Below are 19,797 nucleotides of genomic sequence, written 5' to 3' on the forward strand. Positions count from 1 at the left end.
TCGGGCGTCCTCTGCCCCTCCCTGGCTCCCCGCAGACGTACCGTGCAGGAGCCCCGGCCCGGGCCCGGAGGGAGGGTCTGTGGGGCGAGTTTCTTTCCGCTTTTCTCTTCACTGGCGCTGCCTGGCTGAGCCCAGGCTCCCGCTGCCGCCGCCGCCGCCGCCGCTGCTGGGGGCTCTCGCCTCCTCCATTGCTGGCTGGGAGGACACGGGAGGCACGTGACCGGAAGCAACGGGGCGGAGCCTGGAGGCCACGTGACAGGAGACCACGGCCGCCATGACACTTTCGATTCCCCCGCCCTCCCACCTTCACTCTCTCCTTCACTGGCACCTCTCTCCGACTGTAGACAGTAGTGAGACTCACGGCTGCCTGTGTTGCTCCAGACGACCCCACTCCACCACGCCCCTCAGTCTAAGCTCGCGTCAGGCCCGTCCCGGGTCCCCGGCGGCTTCAGGCCGTGGGGGAGCGTTAGCGTGGCCTTGGCCTGAGGGGGAGGGACGGGGCGGGAGGGACCTTTTCCGTCAGGTGACGGGGAAGCCCCGGTGACGTCTATGGCTATGCGCCAGACGTTCCCAAATGACGTCAGCGGGGTGGCAGTTGGAGCCCAGAGTCCCCCAGCTGGCCGGCTGTTAGGTTCCTAACGCGCGGTGAGTGTTCCAAAGACCCCACGACTGTGCACGGCCCGGCCTCGGGGAGGGAGGGAGGGGTGCGCGACCCGGGAGGCTCGAGGCCGAGACGTTTGCTCTCCCCTCATTCTTCTCTTTCCCTCCCTCCCCTCCCTTTCCTCTCATTTCCCCTTTTCCTATTCCTCGCTCTCCTTCTAACCTGACAAAGCTTGAAGCCTGGGGAGAGTGGGCTGCTTAATGCGCCCTTGTGCCAAGGTGCTCCTCATTCTAGGAAGGAAGTCCCTGCTTCTGGCTCGGTCTCCCCCCCCCCCCCCCCCCCCCCCCGCTCCCCCAGTCCTGAAAATGGGATTTAGGCTAAGCCACAGTTTGGGAACTTAACAGTTGGTAGTATCACAAGAGAATTTTAGTATTGGCGTTCTCCATTTCCTTAGGACAGCAAGTCACATAGCTTGCTAGTGTTTGCAGAATTTAACTGACTTTAGCTGTAGTGATTAACCGGATAGTGATAACTTTTGGTTCAGCTGTATTGCCTCTATTTAATTGAGGTGAGCATGTCAAGTAGACTAGGTATAGCCCATTGTTAACGGTTAGTCTGTAAATTTCAGCTTTATCCTTAGTGTCTATTTTGACTAGTTGATAATCTCACCCGATGCAGAGCTTCTCCTTCTGATATTTGTACTTTGATGTGTAAATCTTTACTTTCCCCTTCTGCTCTATGTAAAATTCCATTGTGTTCATCCTGCCCATGTAACCAAGACCTATAATGTTTCAGAAACCGCTGCTGCAGGTATGCCATTAGTCTGTTATTAAATACAGTCAGTTATTACAGTGTCCTACTCTTGATAATTACGATTGGCAACAGTACCATCAACAAATCCATGAACAATTTTTATGTCACTAAGGCTTTGGGAAAGCCATCTACTACAACGTCCACCAGAGAGAAGAATCACGTCTACTGCATCTTGTAATTGGGATCATGCTGCCTTTGTTTGAAGCCCATTTAGTAAGAGGACAGAACCAATTGCATTCTGGGGCAGTTCACTCTACATTTGAATAGCCTGGATTATTGGGATGTTTTGCCTTAAATTAAGGCAACTTTTAACCTTGTTCCCATTTCTGCCCTCTGTGACCAAGTAGTACAAATCTAACCCATTTCGTACCATATTTGTCACAAATTCTTTCCTATAGCCTCCCTTTCTCTCGGCCTCTATCAAGTCCTAGCTAAAATCCCATCTTCAAGAAACCTTTCCCATTCCTCCTTAATATTACTCTTTTCCCTCTGAGATTATCACATATCTTTACATCTTGTTTGAATAGAGTTCTTAACATGGTTTTTCTCCTTAGTCTGTGAATTCTTTGAGGAGGACTGTGTTTTGCCTTTCTGTCACTTAGTGCTTGCCATGTAGTAGGAACCTAACAAATGCTTGTTGACTTGACCTGATAGAACTTCAGATATATGAAGATAATTATCCTTTGGTTCAACATCCTCAGCGTGGCATGAATTCAGGACCCCTTCAGCACTCTAGTTACCCTCTACTTCTGGTAGTGTGATCATACAGCTAGCTTTGATAAAGCACTTTAAGGTTTGGAAAATATTTTAGGGTTTGCAGAGCTCTTTACAAACATCTCATTTTATTCTTGCAACAACCCTAAGAGGTAAGTGCCGTTATACCCATTTTTACATATGAGTACACTGAAGCTGACAGAAATTAAGTGGCTTGTTTAGGGTCACAGAAGTAGTAAATGAGTTAGTATGTGGATTCAAGTTCAGTTTTCTATCCACTGAGGCAGCTAGATCAATGGTCAGTACTTTAAGGGTGTAGGGGCCAAATTTAATATATGAAGAGTTAATTGGGTGGCTCCCCTAAATATCAGGGTTCCAGAGATAATGAGGGACCTCTAGGTTTAAAGCTCCCTCCCCTCTGAAACTGCCTTTTTAGATATTTCTCCCAGGCCAATAAGAAAGGAGCCTTACAGCCTCTACTGCACAGATGAACCAGGTTTTATTAAGGAGAATAAGTAAACAGCAAAGGTGAAATTAATAAAATCAAAGACAAGGAAATAGGGAAGAAGAAATACGGATAATCCTCCTACCTCTAACCTAAGTCTATACAATCCCCAACTTGCTTCCAGTTAAGCGAATTCAAAAGAAAGCAGGGCTTTTGTGTTAACTCACCACCTGGGACTTCTGCTCTAGCTGCTCAAAATCACCAGAAGGGAAGAAGAGAGAGCTCTGGAAGAGACTCAGACTCCCCTCAGAAAACGTCTAATTTTCCTCCCACAAAAGGGGAGGTCCCGGGGGCAGCTAGGTGGCACAGTGGATAAAGCACGGGCCCTGGATTCAGGAGGACCAGAGTTCAAATCTGGCCTCAGACACTTGATACTTACTAGTGGTGTGACCCTGGGCAAGTCACTTAACCCTCATTGCCCTGCAAAAAAAAAAAGGGAGGTCCTTCAAAAACTGCCTATGCTGCTGTCTAGGGGAGGGGGGAGGGAGGGGAGGGAGGGAGAAAAATCTGAAATTGTTGTAAAGCATGTATAAACAAAAGTTGAGAAGTATCTTTACATGTAATGGAAAAAATAAAATACCTCATACATTAAAAACTGCCTATGGAGAGAGGTTTCTCCTTCCGACCTCAATAGCATACTTCAGGGCGGGCCAGGTGTGGCCCCTCCCAAATGAGTCAGTGAAATTCTAATAATTTTACCACAAGGGGACACCCTAAATTTCCTTAAGTGTTGTTAAGGAATACAAAAGGAGCTAAAGTCTCCCATGTTCTTCTGTTGAGAAGTTTGGCCTTTTAAAAATGCCCTTTTAATTTTTATTTCTTCTAAAAAGGAAGAGACCTGTTTATTCTTATAAATGCTTCATTAAAGTTGGTAGCACTTTTGCTATTGAAGCTTTGTGGTGGTTTGTAGTAGTTTTTTTTTGGGGGGAGGGGGCAACTTTCTTAAAACTCTGGCTAACCTGTTTTTTTTGAACACTTTAAACACATTTGAGAACTGCAAATGTTTTATGACCTTCCTTAGAAAATACTAATTTTTTTTTGGGAAAATTTTTTTTTAATACTAATGTTTTAAGCCACATATTGTGATGACTAAATATTGTCACGTTTAAAGTTTAATGTGTGGTCACCTTTTTTCCCTGTCCTCAGTGTAGGGAAAACTAGCTAGGGTTTACTTATAAATTAGAAGCTGTAGCACCAAGATTGGCATTGCATTTATTAGAGAGTAGAGAACACGTGGAATTCAGGAAGTTAAGAAACCTATCTACCCTGGAGGAGAGATAAGAGTTCTGCCTTTTCTGCTTCTTCTCACAAGTCTTCTGCCACCACCATGAGGTTCCAGCAACAAAGAGGAAGATCCTGTGCCTGTCAGAGCAGAAGCTCCCTGGGGCCCAGAAAAGCAGTCCCCACACACTGCTCCAAGCTAATTGGCTGGTTGCATTCAAGTCCATTGATCGACATGACTTGAAGGCAGTCTTAAGTTAGTTAACTTCCTTTAATTAGTTAGGAGTTCATGTGTGTGGAGGGGGATGGGGGTGGTTCTGAGTCTACAGCTTCCCTCTTGAGGGAGGGGCAGGTGTGGCTTCAATTAAGTTAACTTTAAGTAGGTTAATCAGTGAAGTCAATCACTCTCAATTAATTCAATCAATCCAAATCAATCTCCTCCAGGTGGGCCTTTGGGCATTGGCAAATCCCATTATTTTCTCACAATATCATTCGTTAGAACTTTACAGAATGGGGAAGCAAATTTAAGTATCCATAAGGTTCCATCTTCATTGTTTGCATTTAACATCACTTATGTCCAAGCCAGCAGGCCTTTTGTCTCCACTCACTGCCTGGGGTAGAGTTGATAGTAGATTGGCCACTTGGATTTCACTCCATATCAAGAGAATTATCAATATTCTTTCTAAACTTGATCTACTTCCTTGTTAAAATCCATTTGTGCTGCCTTAGTCTATAAGTCTTATATACAAGAATTCATTGGATTCATGATTTCATGAATTCATGAACAAGTATTTGTTAAATGCCAGTGACAGGCACTGTGCTAGGTGTTAAGAATGCAAAGCCCCCCCCCCCCCCCCAACGCAAAAAAAAGGAAAGGAAAGAAAAGAAAAAAGACCAAAAAAACCCCCAAAACAAACCCAAAACAAAACTCCAGTCCCTGTTCTGAAGAGTCTTACATTTTTAAAAATTAAATTTAATTTTTTAAATGGACAAACATTTACTTTCTTTCTTCCACTTCCCTCTCCCACTGGGGAAAAAAAAAGGAGAACCTTGTTAAAAATATATGTAGTCAAGCAAAACAAATCTATGTCTATGTCTAAAAATTTGTCTCATTTAGCATAACTCTTCATCTCCTCTCTATCAAGAAACAAATTCCTTATTATAAAAGAACCTTACATATTATTGGTCAAACATTTCAACTTCCTATTTGATTCTGGTCTATATCTTTTGTAAACCTTTTATAGATGATTTACCTAATGTGCTTGGCACCTTGAAATGCCATATTTTCAAACTTAATATGTACAAAATGCAATTTGTTATATTTCTCTGAATCCATCCCTTCATCATACTTTCCTGTTTCTTTTTTTTTTTTGGTGGGGCAGTGAGGGTTAAGTGACTCTCCCAGGTTCACACAGCTAGTAAATGTCAAGTGTCTGAACTGTGGGATTAAAATTGGATATTAGATCATAAATCTCCCCTACGTAACCTTTCCCTTAATTTATCTCCCAGACTAGTAAATGGAAGAAGCTTCTGGTTTTCTAGTTAGAGCTTTTATTGTATGGTAGTCACAAGGTGATGTTGATTAGAAGGATAGGAAAGTAGAAATACAATACAAATCGTCTTAAGTCTAGGCTTAGTCTATATTCTGTATAAAACTCACCAAAACCCAAGGCCACCTTTGGGGAGAGAGACTGAGTCAAGCGCGTGCTGTTAACCGAGAGCCGGACTGAGTCAAACTTCAGTCAGCGTCTGTCTGTGCAGCGCAGCCAGGAGACCAGCGGAGCAGGAAAAAAGGCCCCACTTCCGTTCTCTCCTTGCCTTTTAAGCTTGCACCCCAGAAGTCGAGTGCTCAGCAGGCAATCTGGTGTGCATCCCAGGTGGACTGGTGTGCGTAGCTCATGCTGTTGGTCTCCTCCCCAAAAGGGTGGTCCTAAAAAAAAACTGGCGTCTCTCCATTATCTAACCAACTGTTAAAACTTTTTACCACATTCCCCCCTTTTGTTCCTCAAGAAACAAAATATTTCCTTGACGGAACAGTAAAAATAATATAATAACTATTGCTAACTAATAATATGTGAACAACAATATAGAAAAGGAACAGAGGAAAGTTTTGTCCAGAGGGGCGATTTTTTTTTTGTCCTCATGAACCGACGCTTTGACATTAGTCTTGCAAAGGGAGAGCCTCTGCAGAGAGTACATGTTACATTCAGGTCCTCCTGAATCCAGGGCCAGTGCTTTATCCACTGTGCCACCTAGCTGCCTCCTTCCTGTTTCTTTTGATAGCCAATCATCCCCCCTTTCATCCAAGTTCAAACCTTATAATTTTCTGTGGCTTCTTCCTCCTTTTTTTTTTTTCTCTTTCTTATTTTTAATATCCAATCAGTTGCCAAATCTTGGTGAACCTACCTTTAGAGGATCTCCTTCATTCATCTCCTATGTACTTATAGCCTCTTTCACAGATCAGGCCCTAATCACCTTTTCCCTGGACTAAAGGTTTCAAGAAAACACAGCAGGAAATAATTCTAGATTAAAATGCAAGTGGGAAATATTTAACAAAATAAAAATGCAAAAGAACATAGATAATATTAATATGTAGTTTTGTAAGTCAGTATGCAACCACAGGGATCCTTATATAGGTTTAGAGGCCCCATGCCCTGGACTATTGGAATAGCATCTCATTGATTTTGAAGTTAACAGCTCTCATCATAGCACACACATTCTCCTTCTGAGTTTTCATTTAGATTAAGGTGCTCCCTATATTGCCCCTAGGATAACATACCAAATTTTCAGCCTAGCATTTAAGGTCCTCTTGCTCTGAACTGCCTCCTAATATTTTATATCATGATCTTTCCAGCATTCTGCATCTCATTCAACTTATGTTCTGCAGTTTGCCATTGCCAGCATAGAAGTAGAACAAGGCCACATGGGTTTCAGGGTTATTTTTTTTTTCTTGGTTTCATTGGCTAAATATTATGTTGTTGTTCAGTTGTGTCCTACTCTTTGTGACCCCATGGACCATAGCATGCCAGGCCCTTCTGTCCTCCACTATCTCTCAAAGTCAGTCCAAGTTCACGTTCATTGTTTACATGACACTATCTATCCAGCTCATTCTATGCTGTGCCCTTCTCCTTTTTTTGTTTTTTTGGTGAGGCAATTGGGGTTAAGTGACTTGCCCAGGGTCACACAGCTAGCAAGTGTCTGAGGTCAAACTTGAACTCAGGTCCTTCTGAATCCAGTGCTGGTGCTTTATCCACTGCACCACCTAACTGCCCCTGTACTTCTTTTTCAATCTTTGATTTAGTACTTCGTTTTCCCCCAATTACATATAAAAACAATTTTTAACATTGGTTTTTAAAACTTTTGAGTTCCAAATTATGTCCCTTCCTGTAATTTGATTTAGTTTATACATGTGCATCCTTTTTCAATCTTAAACCAGTTAGTAGTTTCATGTTCAGTTCTGTTGCTTCTTGACTTGCATATAGATTTCTCAGGAGACATCTCTTTGAGAACTTGCCACAATTTATTGTGATCCACACAGACTTTAGTCAATGAAGCAGATGTAGATTTTTTTTCCCCTGGAACTCCCTTTCTCCATAATCCAGCCAATGTTGGCAATTTGGTTGCTAGTTTTTCTTCCTCTTCAAAAACCAGGCTGTTCTTCTGGTAATTCTCAGTTCACATATTGCTGAAGCCTAGCTTTCAGAATCTTAAGCAATAATCTTGTTGGTATGTGAAATGAGTGCAGTTGGTAATTTGAACGTTCCTTGGCATTGCCCTTCTTTAGGGTTTTTTTTTTTTTAAGTGAGGCAAGTGGGGTTAAGTGACTTGCCCAGGGTCACACAGCTAGTGAGTGTTAAGTGTCTGAGGCCAGATTTGAACTCAGGTACTCCTGACTCCAGGGCTGGTGCTCTATCCACTGCGCCACCTAGCTGCCCCCCTTCTTTAGGTTTTGATGTAAACTGCTCTTTTCCAATCCAGTGGCCACCATTGAGGGTTTAAAAAATTTTTTTTTAGTGAGGCAATTGGGGTTAAGTGACTTGCCCAGGGTCACACAGCTAGTAAGTGTTTAGTGTCTGAGACTGGATTTGTTTTTTTTTTTTTTTTTTTTTAGTGAGGCAATTGGGGTTAAGTGACTTGCCCAGGGTCACACAGCTAGTAAGTGTTAAGTGTCTGAGGCCGGATTTGAACTCAGGTACTCCTGACTCCAGGGCCAGTGCTCTATCCACTGCACCACCTAGCTGCCCCCACCATTGAGTTTTCCAAATTTCCTGGCATATTGAGTACTGCACTTTAACAGCATCATCTTTTAGGATTTTAAATAGTTCAGCTGGAATTCCATCACCTCCATTAACTGTATTGTTAACAATGCTTCCTAAAGCCCACTTATTCTCTAGGATGTCTGGCTCTAGATCACTAACCACACCATTGTTATTGGTGATGTTAAGATCTTGTATAATTCTTTTGTATATTCTTGCCACTTCTTAATTTCTTCTGCTTTTGTTAAGTCCCTACCATTTTTGTCTTTTTTCATTCCCATTTTTGCATGAAACATTCCCTTGACATCTCTAATTTTCTTCAGTAGATCTTGTTTTCTCCATTCTATTGTTTTCTTCTATTTCTTTGCATTACTCATTTAAAAAAACTTTCTCTCTCCTTTCTATTCTCTGGAATACTGAACTTAGTTGGGTATATTTTCCCTTTTCTCCTTTCTCTTTTGCTTTCCTTCTTTTTTTTTTTGGGGGGGGGGTGAGGCAGTTGGGGTTAAGTTACTTGCCCAGGGTCACACAGCTAGTTTGCTTTCCTTCTTAATATTATAATGATGAACACACAATTCATATTGACCAGCCTCCTGGTGATAAGTCTCTTTCGACTTAGCAAGACTCTTCTTTAGAAACAGAGATTGTTGTACTTAAAGGGGCTGTACTTAAAGCTTTTCCAGCAGTAGAACCTGCCATGGCTTGTGCTTTACTGGTACAATGCTCAAGATCCTTGGATCACCTCCATTCCTCAGTGAGACAAAAATATTGGAAAGCAATAATGAAGAAGTACAGATTTTGAGGACAAATCAGGGAGAAGAAATCTTAGACTCATTTGACTTCCTTGAAAATCAAGAGAGAATTGTTAGGTCTTTATTTTTCAGGAAGTTATTCAAGAACATTTTCCTGAAATACTGAAAACAGACAAATTTATGGTAAGTAGAATTCACAGGATGACAGTGCAGAAAAATGAAAAACTCAACCTTAACTTAGGTAATGTCAAGCTACAAGACTATAACAAAGCAATTATATATTCTCTAGGCATCAGGGAACACTAGTATTTCCAAGATTTTCCAAAAAAGCAGAAATGGCAGGAGAAGATAAAATGAGATGCAGGGAATTAGACATAGCACTTAATTCCCAAATCAGTAGTTAGAGGCAGTTAGAGGGTTGGAAGAAGTTAGACAGTTAGAGGTAGAAAGTGGTATCAGTGATAGAACAATGAAAACCAGAGAAACAATTTACAAGAGCAGAAAAAAGGGGTTTTGGGCTACAGCTAGATAAATAGTACAGATGGACTGGTCCCTCTTCCCTCATTCACTTCCTGTAAATTGTGTAACTGCTTGTGACTTTGCTACCTTCTGTGGTCCCAGGCTAACTTACCTAAGTTGGAGTGTTCTCTGTGCTAGTCTGAGCAACCTTGATAGAACTCAAAGGGTGGTAGACAATAAGAAGTATATGCGGATGATATGGGTAGAAAGCTAAGTAAGTTAAAAAATTAAAAAAATAACTTTAGTAAGACAGTGGAAGAAAGTGTGGAATAGTGAATAGAATGCTGAACTTAGATCAGGAAAACTTGAACTTCAGTCTAGCAATTAACAGTCAATGAAGGAATGATGAAGTATTATGCATTTATGCATTTGTACTAGGCTTTGCTAGGGATACAAATACTAAGCTAACTCCCTTCCCTAAAGGAGCTTACACAGCATACAATTAGGGAAGACAAGCACCTAAAGGAGAGTGAAATCTCCCCTTGATTTGAACAAGAAACACACCCCTCAGAACTCAGCATCAGGGAGCTATAGTTCAATATGCTAAGGAGAAAGGCCCATAGTGCAGGTAGCATTGTATGGAAATGACTTTGTGGGGGCCTAGTTCCAGGTGTTAGGCTAAAGCTCACCTATGGGAATTCAGCATGTTAAGACTAGAGACCTAGGATGCTTGTATATCCTATGTGCTAGGGTTACAAAACAAAGAACAAAAGTATTCTTGTATTCTAACGGGGGAGATGACAAGTGCATATATACATCTATATAGAATAAGTGTTGAAATAATACAGAGGCTTGTCTTGGTATATACGAAGTAGTTAAATACAAGGTAGTTTGGATGGGAAGGTACTGTTGAAAATAAAAATATAGTTTTTATCTTCCTGTCTCCTACAAACAGAATTAATAAACAGATCAGAGAAATTAATCTTATAATATCTCCTACAATTTGTTTCCATACCTGTCCTCCTACAAAAATAATAGATCAGAGAACATGGCTAAAAACCAGATCAGAGAACATAATGTCTCCTTCAAGGTAAACCAGATCGGAGACAGACAGAAAAAAACATAATACCATATAACATAATAGGGACTGTCTGGTTTCAGTTTGAAGTCTTCGAGCAAAGGGCATTTTGCTCCTATTAATCCAGGGTCTGATAAAATCCATTTGGATAATAAGGCAGCTTCATTAAATCTAGGTGAGCTATACATTCACATTAACAGTATCAGTGGTTGGGATCAGGAAAAGTTTCATGTAGAGAGCAATGCTCGAATCCCACCTTTGACAATATCTGTGTTACCATGGGTAAGTTATTTAACCTGCCTGAAATTCAGGTTCTTCACCTTTGCCAACCTCACAGGATTATTGTGAGGCTCAAATGAAATAATATATGTCAAGTGTTTGCAAACTTGAAAGTCCTTTATAAATATCAACTATTAAATCCTTTCAAATGATCAGTATTTCCATATTTCACTTAAAAACCAGGCAAATTGATAGTGAAATACAATTTACAGCGACCGAATATATCAAGTACTTGGACTTTAATCTACCAAAATATGTACTAAGCTGACATAATGATAACTATAAAACAATTTTAATAAAAATAAAGAAATAGACATTCAAACTATATGGGCAAATTGAGCTAATATAGTTTTTTTTCTCTATAGAATTTTATTTTCCAAACTATATGTAAAAACAAAATTTGACATCAAAACCTTGTCTTTGATAATACTTTGTGTTCCAACTTCCTTTTCTCCCTCCCTTCCCATCCCCCATTCCCAAGAACTCAAGCAATTCGATATAAGTTATGCATGAATAGTCATGGAAAACATCTCCACGTTGAGCTCATATAGTTTTAAAAAGGGCAATACAGCTCAACTTATGAATGTAATGCAATACCAATTAGGAAAACTGGGCTATTTCATAGAATCACATAAAATGATAACATTTATATAGGTGAATGAGAGGGCAAGAATATTTAGGGAACTTGGACTCTTAGCTATGAGAGAAATTATTTCTCATATTAAAAACCAATTATTGAGTTAGGACTAAGGTTTTTTTCCTCTTTTCTATTTCCTCATTCGGAAATCAGTCCCTGTTGGTTATTCTGTTAGCTTTTGAAGTACAGGGCTGATTATGAGAGGTAAAGAAATTTTAGTTTGGGCAAATTGATGGATAATGTCCCATTGTGTTTTACTCAGGTCTGGGAAAAGGTGGTTTCTAACCCCTTTGTCTAGATTACCCTAGACGGAGTGATATGGGTATAGGTAAGCATCTTAGACCAAGACTAAATGATCAGAGTCATGTCCCCTTAGACCCTCATTAGAATAAGCTCACCTCTCATTATAAAAGTTACTCATTATTTGTTTGTTTTTTTGGGGGGGTGAGGCAATTGGGGTTAAGTGACTTGCCCAGGGTCACACAGCTAGTAAGTGTTAAGTGTCTGAGGCTGGATTTGAACTCAGGTCCTCCTGAATCCAGGGCCAGTGCTCTATCCACTGCACCACCTAGCTGCCCCGTTACTCATCATTTGTTAACCAGTCAGAACTCTCAGGAATACCCACTCTTCCTGGGATATATAAGTATCTGGTTGGTTCCATGAAAGGGGTGTGGCATTTGAGAGTGTCACTGACCCCTTTTATTAATTATTTCTAGCATGATTAATAAAATGATTAATTACTCAGAAATTGTCTCTTGAACTTTTTATATATCATAGCTATAAGGGGCAGCTAGGTGGCGCAATGGATAGAGCACTGGCCCTGGATTCAGGAGGACCTGAGTTCAAATCCAGCCTCAGACACTTAACACTAGCTGTGTGACCCTGGGCCAGTCACTTAACCCCAATTGCCTCACCAAAAAAAAAATTGTCAATATATCATAGCTATAAAGTTTTTCTAAAAAGTAGTAATTGTCAAAATCATCTGGCACTTGATCAAAAATAGAAAAATGGATCAATGAAACAGATTAATCCTAAATTAGAAGCAAAGGCTTATACCTGGCCTGTGTTGTATAAATTCAGTATTACAAATGATCAGGGGAAGGAATCATTCAATAAAAATGGGGAGAAATATAAATATATGTATATACACATACAGTTATCCCCCTTTTACGTTGTGACTTTCTGCATTGTGGTTTCCATATATCATGGGTTAGCAAAAGAAATTAAATGGGATTTTTTTGGGTGTTTTGTGGAAGCTGCAGATGGCATGTAAAGACCAGCAAACAACACAGAGTCTGACCAAACACTTACCCAAATTTGACAATAAGGTACTGTCAGCACCTCATAAAAGATAAAGAAAAAATTCAGACTTCTTCTCTGGTATGAAGGGAGGGCCAAAACATTTTATGTAGATTTTTTCAGATCATGGGGGTACCCTGTGATGTGGAAGGGATAACTGTACATATATATGTATGTGTGTGTGTATGCACACATATACATATGTGTATGTGTGTTAGTATGGCAAAGAATAGAATTAAATCCATAACTCCACAACATATAGTACAATAAATTCTAAGTGGATCAGTGATTTAACTAGTATAGCATAATTGAAATTGAAAATAAAGATTATTTAAATAAATAAATAAAAATAAAATAAAATAAAGATTATTAAAGACAGATTGTAAAGGGGTTAAAAAGCCAAGTAGAGCAGTTTATAGACAGCAGGGACCACTGGAATTTATAGAGTCTTGAAGAGTGACATGATTAGATGTACACTTTAGGTAAATCAATCACTTGAGTGGAGGGTAGCTTGCAGAGGGGAAGAGACCTGTGACAGGAAGACAAAAAGTTATTGCAATAGTCCAGGCTAGAGATGATGAAGGCCAGAACTAGGATTCTAGTTCTAGTTCACCTTGCAGACTCTAGCAACATATTTCAGTTTCCTTTCCCCTCTGTCCGTGCTGGGCCTATTTCCTATTGATGAGTTTCTGGAACCTTCATTTTGAGGAAGGGCCCAGATCAGGTACCATACCCTCCCTACCCCTGTTTCATTGCCATTGCTGTCATGCTGGTGTAGACCCTTATTAGCCAGAACCTAAAGAAGCATAGAATTTTTATTAGATAGCGTTCTGGAGCGTCCACACTGTAAAATCACAGATATATTGATGACAACTCCTTTTGTCTCCTATTTATTTCCTTTCTACTGGCCAGATTCCTCCCCGTCCCTAACACCACCCACATATACTCATTTAAACAGGTCATAATATAACTTCTTGTCTTTTGTGCTCATATGTGTTTCCTCTAATTGAAATTCCCTTCTCTCCTTCTTATGGTTCAGACTTACATAAATTTTCTTCTGTAAAGTTAGGGCTAGATGCTATATGATTTCTAGTTTTAAACTTTGGTGTGATGTCAGAGCCTTTCTTTTGGGGCCAACTCAAGTTCTTCCTTCTCTACCTCTTCTGTTAACACAAGCAACTCCAACTTTTGATGATCACTTTTATCTTAATTCTTATACTCATGTATCACCTAGAATTTGCTTATGTATCTGTTAATCTCTGTGGTTCTGTCTCCCTAGTTAAGGAATTTAATAGATATGTGAAGTATATACCTAGAACATAAAGGACATAGTAAGTCATCAGAAATATTGATCACATAGCATATTCTTTTTCATTGCTGTTAGTTTAAGACATTAACCAATAAAAGTTTAAATACCCCTCAAGAGAACATGGATTTCAGTGGTATACTCTTTTTTTTTAGTGGGACAATGAGGGTTAAGTGACTTGCCCAGGGTCACACAGCTAGTAAGTGTTAAGTGTCTAAGGCTGTATTTGAACTCAGATCCTCCTGAATCCAAGGCCTGTGCTTTATTCACTGTGCCACCTAGCTGCCCCCAAGTGGGACACTCTTTTAATTTTTTTTTTTTTAAGTGAGGCAATTGGGGTTAAGTGACTTGCCCAGAGTCACACAGCTAGTAGGTGTTAAGTGTCTGAGGCCGGATTTGAACTCAGGTACTCCTGACTCCAGGGCTGGTGCTGTAGCCACTTTGCCACCTAGCTGCCCCGGTACACTCTTTTTTTTTTTTTTTTATGAGATATTTTATTTTTTCCGTTACATGTAAAGATAGTTCTCAACTTTTGTTTATACATGCTTTACAATTTCAGATTTTTCTCCCTCCCTCCCCTCCCTCCCCCCTCCCCTAGACAGCAGGTAATCTGATATAGGTTATATCTATATATCTCTATACATATACATATATATATATATATACACACACACACACACACACACACACATATATATATACACATAATAACATTAATCCTATTTCTGCATTAATACTGTTACAAGAGAAAGAATCACAGCAGTGATGCAAAACCTCAAAATAGAAAAAAAAAACAGCACCCAAAACAAAAGAAATAATATGGTTCAATCAGCATCTATATTCCACAGTTCTTTCTTTCTTTTTTTTCTTGGATTTGGAGATCCTCTTCTATCATGAGTTCCCTGGAACTCTTCTGTACCATTGCATTGGTGAGAAGAATATAGTCCATCACAGTAGGTCAACACTCAATGTTGATGATACTGTGTACAATGTTCTTCTGGTTCTGCTCATCTCACTCATCATCAGCTCACGTAAGACCCTCCAGGTTTCTCTGAACTCTTCCTGCTCATCATTTCTTACAGCACAATAGTATTCCATTGTATTCATATACCACAACTTGTCCAGCCATTCCCCAATTGATGGGCACCCCCTCAACTTCCAATTCCTTGTTACCACGTAAAGAGCAGCTATAAATATTTTTGTACATGTGGGTCCCTTTCCCCCTTCCATGATTTCTTTGGGCAAAAGACCTAAAAGTGGGATTGCTGGGTCAAAGGGTATGCACAGCTTTATCGCCCTTTGGGCATAATTCCAAATTGCTCTCCAGAATGGTTGGATCAGCTCACAGTTCCACCAACAATGCATTAGTGTTCCAATTTTCCCACAGCCTCTCCAACATTTATTATCTTCCTTTTTTGTCATTTTAGCCAATCTGATAGGTGTCAGGTGGTACCTCAGAGTTGTTTTAATTTGCATCTCTCTAATCATTAGAGATTTAGAGCATTTTTTCATATGGGAATAGATAGCTTTGGTTTCTTCATCAGAAAACTGCCTGTTCATATCCTTTGACCATTTCTCAATTGGGGAATGACTTGGATTCTTATAAATTTGATTTAGTTCCCTATATATTTTAGAGATGAGGCCTTTATCAGAAGCACTGGCCTCAAAAATTGTTTCCCAGCTTTCTGCCTCCCTTCCAATTTTGGATGCATTGCTTCTGTTTGTACAAAAATTTTTTAATTTAATATAATCAAAATCATCCACTTTGCATTTTATAATATACTCTATCTCATGTTTGGTCAAAAACTGTTCTCCTTTCCAAAGATCTGATAGGTACACTATTCCTTTCTCTCCTAATTTACCTATGGTATCACCTCTTATGTCTAAATCATGTATCCATTTTGACCTTATTTTAGTATAAGGTGTAAGATGTTGGTCTAAGCCTAATTTCTGCCATACTATCTTCCAGTTTTCCCAGAAGTTTTTGTCAAATACTGAGTTCCTATCCCAGAAGCTGGAGTCTTTGGGTTTATCAAACACTACATTACTAGTGTCATTTACTACTGCCTTTCCTGAGCCTAGCCTATTCCATTGATCTACCACTCTATTTTTTAGCCAGTACCAGATAGTTTTGATGACTGCCGCTTTATAGTAAAGCTCCAGGTTTGGTACCGCTAACCCACCTTCCTGTGAATTTTTTTTCATTATTTCCCTGGATATTCTTGATTTTTTGTTTTTCCAGATGAATTTTGTTATTATTTTTTCTAGCTGTATAAAATAATTTTTAGGTAGCCTGATTGGTATGGCACTGAATAAGTAAATTAATTTAGGCAGTATTGTCATTTTTACTATATTAGCTCTGCCTATCCATGAGCAATTGGTATCTTTCCAATTATTTAGATCTGATTTGATTTGTGTGAAGAGTGTTTGGTAGTTGTGTTCATAGAGTTCCTGGGTTTGTCTTGGCAAGTAGACTCCCAAGTATTTTATATTACCTACCGTTACTTTAAATGGAATTTCTCTTTCTATCTCTTGCTGCTGGACTTTGTTGGTCATGTATAGAAATGCTGATGATTTATGTGGATTTATTTTATATCCTGCTACTTTGCTAAAGTTGTTAATTGTTTCAAGTAATTTTTGACTTGATTCTCGAGGATTCCTTAAGTATACCATCATATCATCTGCAAAGAGTGATAGTTTTGTTTCCTCCTTGCCTATTCTAATTCCTTTAATTCCTTTCTCTTCTCTGATTGCTAAAGCTAACATTTCTAGGACAATATTAAATAATAGGGGTGATAATGGACATCCCTGTTTCACCCCTGATCTTATTGGGAAGGCCTCTAACTTATCTCCATTGCATATAATACTTGCTGATGGCTTTAGGTAGATACTGTTTATTATTCTAAGGAAAGCTCCCCCTATTCCTAAACTCTCTAGTGTTTTTATTAGGAATGGGTGCTGTACTTTGTCAAAAGCTTTCTCTGCATCTATTGAGATAATCATATGATTTTGGTTGGTTTTCTTATTGATGTGGTTGATTATGTTAATAGTTTTCCTAATGTTGAACCAGCCCTGCATTCCTGGTATAAATCCCACCTGGTCATAGTGTATTATCCTGGTGATCACTTGCTGTAATCTCCTTGCTAATATCTTATTTAGGATTTTAGCATCAATATTCATTAGGGAAATTGGTCTATAATTTTCTTTCTCTGTTTTTGCTTTGCCTGGTTTTGGTATCACCACCATATTTGTGTCATAAAACGAATTTGGTAGAACTCCTTCTTCACCTATTTTTCCAAATAGTTTGTATAATATTGGAATTAATTGTTCTTTAAATGTTTGGTAAAATTCACCCGTAAACCCATCTGGCCCTGGGGATTTTTTCTTAGGGAGTTCATTAATAGCTTGTTCAATTTCTTTTTCTAATATGGGTTTATTTAAGGATTTTATTTCCTCTTCAGTTAACCTGGGCAGTTTGTATTTTTGTAAATATTCATCCATTTCATTTAGATTGTCAAATTTATTGGCATACAGTTGGGCAAAATATTTCCTAATTATTGCTTTAATTTCCACTTCATTGGTGGTAACATCACCCTTTTCATTTTTGATACTGGTAATTTGGTTTTCTTCTTTCTTTTTTTTAATCAAATTAACCAATATTTTATCTATTTTATTGGTTTTTTCATAAAACCAGCTCTTAGTTTTATTGATTAATTCTATAGTTTTTTTGCTTTCAATCTTATTGATTTCTCCTTTAATTTTTAGGATCTCTAATTTAGTGTCTAATTGGGGATTTCTAATTTGTTCTTTTTCTAGCTTTTTAAGTTGCATGCCCAATTCATTAATCTCCTCTTTCTCTTTCTTATTCATGTAAGCATTTAGAGCTATAAATTTTCCCCTAAGCACTGCTTTGACTGCATCCCATAGATTTTGGTATGTTGTCTCATTATTGTCATTCTCTTGGATAAAGTTATTGATTGTTTCTATGATTTCTTGTTTGGCCCATTCATTCTTTAGAATGAAATTATTTAGTTTCCAATTGATTTTCATTCTACTTTTCCCTGGCTCTTTCTTACATGTAATTTTTATTGCATCATGATCTGAGAAGGATGCATTTACTATTTCTGCCTTTCTACATTTGACTATGATGTTTTTGTGCCCTAATACATGGTCAATTTTTGAAAATGTGCCATGTACTGCTGAGAAAAAGGTATATTCCTTTCTATCCCCATTCAGTTTTCTCCAGACATCTATCATGCCTAACTTTTCTAGTAATCTATTCACCTCTTTCACTTCTTTCTTATTTATTTTTTGGCTAGATTTATCTAATTCTGAGAGGGGGAGATTCAGATCCCCCACTAGTATAGTATTACTATCTAATTCCTCTTGTAACTCATTTAACTTCTCCTCTAAGAACTTGGATGCTATACCACTTGGCGCATACATATTCAATCTTGATATTACTTCATTATCTATAGTACCTTTAAGTAAGATGTAATTTCCTTCCTTATCTCTTTTAATGAGATCTATTTTTGCCTGCACTTTGTCTGAGATAAGGATTGCTACCCCTGCCTTTTTTACTTTCGCTGAGGCGTAATATATTCTGCTCCAGCCTTTTACTTTTACTCTGTGTGTATCTCTCTGCTTCAAATGTGTTTCTTGTAAACAGCATATTGTAGGGTTCTGGTTTTTAATCCACTCTGCAATTCGCTTCCGTTTTATAGCAGAGTTTATCCCATTCACATTCACAGTTATTATTACTGACTGTCTATTCCCCTCCATTCTATTTACCCCCTTTGTACTTTTCCCCCCTTCTTTCACCCTTTTCCTCCTCACCGACGTTTTACTTCTTACCCCTGCCTCCCCCGATCTGCCCTCCCTTTTTATCACCCCCCTCTCTTTTCTTTAACCTTTTCTCCCTTGCTTTTGTCCTCCCTTCTATCAGTCCCCCCCTTTCCCTTCCCCTTTTGTTTCCCTAAAGAATGAGTTAAGTTTCTTTATCCCAATGAACATATATGTTATTCCCTCTTTGAGTCAAATCTAATGAGAATAGGGTTGAAACCATGTTCCCCCCTCCTTTCTTTCCCTCTATTATAATAGGTTTTTTTCCACCTCTTCATATGATATAATTCATCCCATTCCACCTCCCCTTTCCTCTCCTCCCCATAGACTCCCTTTTTATCCCCTTAATTCTTTTGTATCATCACATCAAAGACAATTTATATTTATACCCTCTACATAAAGTCCTTCTCTCTGCCCAAATACATTTACAGTTCTTAAGAGTTATGAGTATTATCTTCCTGTGTAGGGATATAAACAGTTTAACCTAATAGGGTAACTTTTTTTTTTCCCCTCTGTTTACCTTTTTAAACTTCTCTTGAGTCTTGTATGTTGAGATCAAATTTTCTATTCAGTTCTGGTCTTTTCACCAGGAAAGATTGAAAGTCCCCAATGTCATTAAATGTCCATCTTTTCCCCTGAAAGAAAATGCACATTTTTGCTGGGTAATAGATTCTCGGCTGCAATCCAATCTCCTTTGCCTTCCGGAATATCATATTCCAAGCCTTGCGGTCCTTTAATGTTGAAGCTGCCAGGTCCTGAGCAATCCTGACTGTGGCTCCATGATATTTAAATTGCTTCTTTCTGGCTGCTTGGAGTATTTTCTCCTTCCCCTGATAATTCTGGAATTTGGCTACAATATTCCTTGGAGTTTTCCTTTTGGGGTCTCTTTCAGGAGGTGATCGATGGATTCTTTCAATGATGATTTTATCCTCTGATTCTATGATATCAGGGCAGTTCTCCTTAATAATTTCCTAGAATATGGTATCTAGATTCTTTTTCTGGTCATGGCTTTCAGGCAGTCCAATGATTCTCAAA

At 39.0% G+C, this 19,797-nt stretch overlaps 2 protein-coding genes across 4 annotated transcripts in view; one reads left to right on the forward strand and one right to left on the reverse strand.

Annotated features, from left to right (window-relative positions):
- GTF2H1 (general transcription factor IIH subunit 1) overlaps window positions 1-322 on the reverse strand; it is a 31,835-nt gene extending 31,513 nt beyond the window's left edge. For both annotated transcript variants that reach the window (XR_006353574.1, XM_043970796.1), the window contains exon 1: window positions 42-322. The gene's annotated coding sequence lies outside the window, so the exon portion shown is untranslated. The remainder of the gene's footprint in view (window positions 1-41) is intronic.
- A 199-nt stretch (window positions 323-521) lies between these two features.
- The window catches only part of HPS5 (HPS5 biogenesis of lysosomal organelles complex 2 subunit 2), a 64,679-nt gene continuing 45,403 nt past the window's right edge, over window positions 522-19,797 (forward strand). For both annotated transcript variants that reach the window (XM_043970794.1, XM_043970795.1), the window contains exon 1: window positions 522-645. The gene's annotated coding sequence lies outside the window, so the exon portion shown is untranslated. The remainder of the gene's footprint in view (window positions 646-19,797) is intronic.

The sequence above is a fragment of the Dromiciops gliroides genome, chromosome 6 (assembly GCF_019393635.1).
Source record: "Dromiciops gliroides isolate mDroGli1 chromosome 6, mDroGli1.pri, whole genome shotgun sequence".
NCBI lineage: Eukaryota > Metazoa > Chordata > Mammalia > Microbiotheria > Microbiotheriidae > Dromiciops > Dromiciops gliroides.